The sequence below is a fragment of the Schistocerca piceifrons genome, chromosome 1 (genome assembly GCF_021461385.2).
Source record: "Schistocerca piceifrons isolate TAMUIC-IGC-003096 chromosome 1, iqSchPice1.1, whole genome shotgun sequence".
NCBI classification, from domain to species: domain Eukaryota; kingdom Metazoa; phylum Arthropoda; class Insecta; order Orthoptera; family Acrididae; genus Schistocerca; species Schistocerca piceifrons.
In genome coordinates, this window is record NC_060138.1 from 549,206,827 (window position 1) to 549,212,826 (window position 6,000).

The window sequence follows — 6,000 nt, forward strand, 5'->3', positions numbered from 1 at the left end:
CTCGCAGACAGGCAACTGAACAATGTACGCAGATGTGAGCATTTGTGATAGGACGTGAAGTTGGGCTCAAAGCAGCTAGTTGGAGTAATCGACTAATCGCTCGACGTTTGAGTAGGGGCGATGCCACTAGTCGACAATGTTGAGAGAATTGAGTGAACCACGGCCGAACGCAGCGTCGAGAAGGAAACGGTCGATCCAGAGAGACGACAGAACGTGACGACGAACAGTCGTCAGAGGGGCAGTCACAGCCCCACATTTATAATGATCATCAATCCAACATGCAGCTGGTGCTTCAGTGACCACAGGGACCCTCAATAAGCGGCTCACACGACAGAGCTGAGTTCATGGCGTCCCTTGCGTCAGTTATCACTGGAAACGTAAATGCCATGTAGCTAGTGCCTCCCGTCGGGTAGACCGTTCGCCTGATGCAAGTCTTTAGAGTTGACGCCACTTCGGCGACTTGCGTGTCGATGGGATGAAATTAGGGTGATAAGGACAACATAACACCCAGTCCCTGAGCGGAGAAAATCTCCGACCCAGCCGGGAATCGAACCCAGGCAGTTAGGTATGACATTCCGCCACGCTGACCACTCAGCTACCAGGGCCGATCGCCTACTATCATTGACCTCTGTACACCAACAAGCATGTTTCCATTGGTGTCTGTCATATTCGGCCTGCTATCTCATTGAGTGGAGTAGAAATATCTTCATTGATGAGTGCCGCTTCAAACTTAGCTCCGACGACCAGCGAAGACGCGTCTGTAGATGCGTGGGATGCCGACTTGACTGAAGCCCGCAAACCAGGAGTGATGGTGTGCGATACCTCTTATTACCATAGCAGGATCCCTTTGGTATTCATCTGCTCTTACTTGCTCTGAGCACTATGGGACTCAACATCTGAGGTCATCAGTCCCCTATAACTTAGAACTACTTAAACCTAACTAACCTAAGGACATCACACACATCCATGCCCGAGGCAGGATTCGAACCTGCGAACGTAGAAATCCCGCGGTTCCAGACTGAAGCGCCTAGAACCGTTCGGTCACTGCAGCCGGCTATTCATCTGCTGCACCCTTACAGCACAGCGGTGGTGTTGTTGTGGTCTTCAGTCCTGAGACTGATTTGATGCAGCTCTCCATGCTACTCTATCCTGTGCAAGCTTCTTCATCTCCCAGTACCTACTGCAACCTACATCCTTATGAATCTGCTTAGTGTATTCATCTCTTGGTCTCCCTCTACGATTTTTACCCTCCACGCTGCCCTCCAATACTAAACTGGTGATCCCTTGATGCCTCAGAACATGTCCTACCAACCGATCCCTTCTTCTAGTCAAGTTGTGCCACAAACTTCTCTTCTCTGCAATTCTGTTCAATACCTCCTCTTTAGTTATGTGATCTACCCATCTAATCTTCTGCACTCTTCTGTAGAACCACATTTCGAAAGCTTCTATTCTCTTCTTGTCTAAACTATTTATCGTCCATGTTTCGCTTCCATACATGGCTACACTCCATACAAATACTTTCAGAAACGACTTCCTGACACTTAAATCAATACTCGATGTTAACAAATTTCTCTTCTTCAGAAACGCTTTCCTTCCCTTTGCCAGTCTACATTTTATATCCTCTCTACTTCGACCATCATCAGTTATTTTGCTCCCCAAATAGCAAAACTCCTTTACTACTTTAAGTGTCTCATTTCCTAATCTAATTCAGTCAGCATCACCCGACTTCATTCGAGTACATTGCATTATCCTCGTTTTGCTTTTGTTGATGTTCATCTTACACCCTCCTTTCAAGACACTGTCCATTCCGTTCAAGTGCTCTTCCAAGTCCTTTGCTGTTTCTGACAGAATTACAATGTCATCGGCGAACCTCAAAGTTTTTAATTCTTCTCCATGGATTTTAATACCTATTCCGAACTTTTCTTTTGTTTCCTTTACTGCTTGCTCAATATACAGATTGAATAGCATCGGGGAGAGGCTACAGCCCTGTCTCACTCCCTTCCCAACCGCTGCTTCCCTTTCATGTCCCTCGACTCTTATAACCGCACTCTGGTTTCTGTACAAATTGTAAATAGCCTTTCGCTCCCTGTATTTTACCCCTGGCACCTTCAGAATTTGAAAGAGCACAGCGGTACATCGAAGATATTCTGTGTTCCATTTTGTTGCCCTTAATGGCAAGTCATTCTGAACTTACATTTCAGCAAGGTAATGCTCTCCCACACATCGCGAAAGTTTCTACTGCTTGTCTTTTGTGCTTGCTAAACTCTACCTTGGCCATCTTGGTCACAGGATCTCTCCCCAGTTGAGAAAGTATGGAGCATTGTGGCCAGGGATCTCCAACCAGCTCGGCATTTTGACGATCTGACGTCCCAATCGGAAAGAATCTGGCACGATGCCCTTCCAAAAACGCTATCAGTCAATGCAAAACCTCATAATTATCTGCATAAGGTCAGAGATGGATCAGTTTGTGAAGAGCTTTCTCTTGAGTAAATTATCCGATTTTTCTGCATTTGATTTCTAATGATCTGCACATATACATCTACCTATTTCCATCTTATTCTGACAATTCCTTCGTGATGCTCTCTCTCTCTCTCTCTCTCTCTCTCTCTCTCTCTCTCTCTCTCTCTCTCTCTCTCTTTTTAGTGTATATTAGAACGCATTTCTTGGAATACACGCAATATCCATCCTTACTTCAGCTGTTGAACTTAGGTTAGATGGATAATGGAAGGCTAGTTAAGAGTAAAAGAAATAAAATTAAGAAATCGAACACAAAAGTTTGTTCAAGACAAGAATAAAAGTTCTCACGACATTCAGTATTTCATAATTATATAACGATAATATGGCACTGAGCCACGAACAGTGATAAGATAACTTACAAAGAATCCACTTCCCTACTTCTCAAGGGAATAAAGCTACTGCGCAGCATTTTTTCGTTAAGTGGCTGTCGTCAGATCCATGAGTGCACCTGTCATCTAATATATCTCTTATTTATTATCACTAGGTACCTTTAAGACTCATTTCCCCACTAATGCAGCTATGTATACTGTTTTAATCACGCTCTTGTTAAAATCGTGTGTAGAAACTGAAGTAGAAGATATGGAAGATTTTTTTTCAGCGCAACATTCTTGCTGTATGAATAAGTGATGAAAAATACAAACATGTGTACAGTACATACGATGCTCCTGCTCCAGCACACATCGTAAATCACAAACACATTGCAACCAAACAGAATAGAACGTAGTCCGACCAAGTGAAGTGATTACCTGTTGATGAGGCAGTACTTTGTTCTTAATAAAATCAGATGGACGTATTCGAATTTACAGATATAACGAAACGTGGAATGCTAAAGCACCTATTCTGCAGATCATAAATGTTGTACAGAATAGTTAAACATTATATTTAATGTCCAGTCTGTGGCCGTCTAACTCGAGTAGTTCCTAAATGTGCCGTCGTACCTCCTCGTATTCCCTTTCATCGGGCTGGAAATGGCCCAGTGGAATGCTACACAGATGTATACAACAATAATATGAACTTGAGTTCTGTTTTTTTTTTTCTTTATTTGTACCAGTGATATAAATCGTTCATGCCTTACAGCGCGAAAAGCTGACTTTACACGTGGCTAACGTAGCTGTCGTCTAGCGGGCACGAAATTTCGATTCATGTCTGGTCTCCATATTGTCTGCACGTAAAAAGTGGAATACTTCATACTTACAGAAGCACTACGGATTTTCTATGTGGTTATATTTTGGATCACATTCTGTACTTCTGTGTTGCGACTGATTTGGACTACAACAAGCAAGTCCGAATTCTAAATTGTGTAATTTCGAAATCGATCATGCGAATTAAATACGATCAATAAAACAGAAGAATGGATTAACCAATAAAAGTACATTAATGAAATGTAACTAAAAGCCACAAAGAGTACAGCCATGAAGATGAATCAAACAAAAACACATGTCGTGTAATTTTGTCTGTCAGCTTTATGAGAGAGTACATTTCGGCTGATTAGAGAGAACGGAAATTATAAAACGAAAATATTACATTTTTAGAGCAAAAGCAGTACTTTTTAAATTATTACTTGATGTATTAAAACACGACCTATTTTACCATCTCATTCCTTCTGCTTACTAAGTTTCCCACACATTTCTTTCCTCTGCTAATTCTGCGGAAACCTCTTCATTCCTTATCTTATCAGTCAAACTAATTTTCAAATTTCTTCTGTAGCATCACATATCAAACGCGTTGATTCTCTTCTTTTCCGGTTTTTCCACAGTCCACGTTTCACTACCATACAATGTTGTGCTGCAAACATACATTTTCAGAAAATTCTTCTTCAAACTAATTCCTATGTTTGACACTAGCATACTTCTTTTCGCCAGGAATACCGCTACCTAAGACGGTCTGCTTTTTATACACTCCTTGCTTCGTCAGTCACGTGTTCAAAAAAATGGTTCAAATGGCTCTGAGCACTATGGGACATAACTGCTGAGGTCATCAGTCCCTTAGAACTTAGAATTACTTAAACCTAACTAACCTAAGGACATCACACACATCCTTGCCCGAGGCAGGATTCGAACCTGCGACCGTAGCGGTCGCGCGGTTCAAGAATGTAGCGCCTAGAACCGCTCGGCCAGGCACATGTTATTTTGTATCCAAAGTAGCAGAATTGCCTGCTTTGTGGTTCACAATTTTGACGTTATCATTAACCTTCTGCTACACTTCATCACTTTCATCACTCTTCGGTTTACTCTCTATTTGTAGTGTGTGCCCACTAGACTATTCATTCCATTCAGCAGGTCCTGCAGTTCTATTTCGCTTTCATTGATGATGGTTACATTATGAGCGAATCTCATCATAGATATTTTTTCACCCTGAATTTGAATCGCACTCCTGAACCTTTCTTTTGTTTCTGCCATCACGTCCTCAACGTGTAATTCAAACAGTGGGAATGAAAGACTACATTCCTGTCTTATGCGTTTTAAATCTGAGCATTTCGTTTTGAGCTTCCATTATTATTACTCCATCTTGGTTTCACTGTCTATTCATCATGGTTCTTTGTGCCTTTTCTCCAACGTCTTGCACAGCTTTACACTCTCGAAAGTCTATTTTAGGTCGACAAACCAAACGTGTTTTGATTTTCCTTAAGCCTCGCTTCCTTATCAACTGCAACGTCAGGACTGCCTCTCTGGCGCTTTTATCTTTCCTAAAACCAAACTGGTCGTCATCTAACAGATACACAGTTTTCTTTATCGTTCTTCTGTATATTATTCTATCAGCAATGTGATCCCCGAACTGTTAGACTCATTGTGTGATAGATCTCAGGATTGTGTAACCGCAGTAATTGACCATAGGTCTTACAAGCTCTGTTAAAATCTGGCTCTAACATTAGATCCCCTGTGTCTTCCAATTCGACACGCATATCTTCCATCATGTCGTACGATCGTCTCCACCCCATCCTCCGTGGAGGTCTTCGTTCTGTTCTTTAGAATTCCTGTTGCACTTTTAAAGTTGACGCGTTTGCCCTTAATTTTATCGGAAGCCGGTTTGACTTTTCTGTACGCTGAATCAGTCCTTCCGACGAGCAGTTCTTTTTCGAGTTCTTCTAATTTATCTGGTGTCATTCCTCCTTGGCGTCCCTGCACTTCTTATTTCTATTCTTTCATGCTGTTCTATGTTACATATACGTGACTCAATAACATCAAACATCTCAGTGCTGCCGTATCCAGCAGTGACAATTTTTCTACTCTATAACACTTTTAGTTCTTAACATATCTTCCTTGATTGTCGTTGTCCCTGAATAGATAAGAAGAGGTAGATATTTCTACAGGAAGAAAGCTAAATATAAAAACAGGGTATGTGGTGCAAGTCTTAAATATTAGTTACGTTATCACTCGGTGGTCAGAGCAAGTAAAACATCGATCATGAGTGACTTCTACAAAGAATTTGAGAGAAAATACAACTTAAATGGTGGATCTTTAAACTTATCGTGCTGCCTGCCTA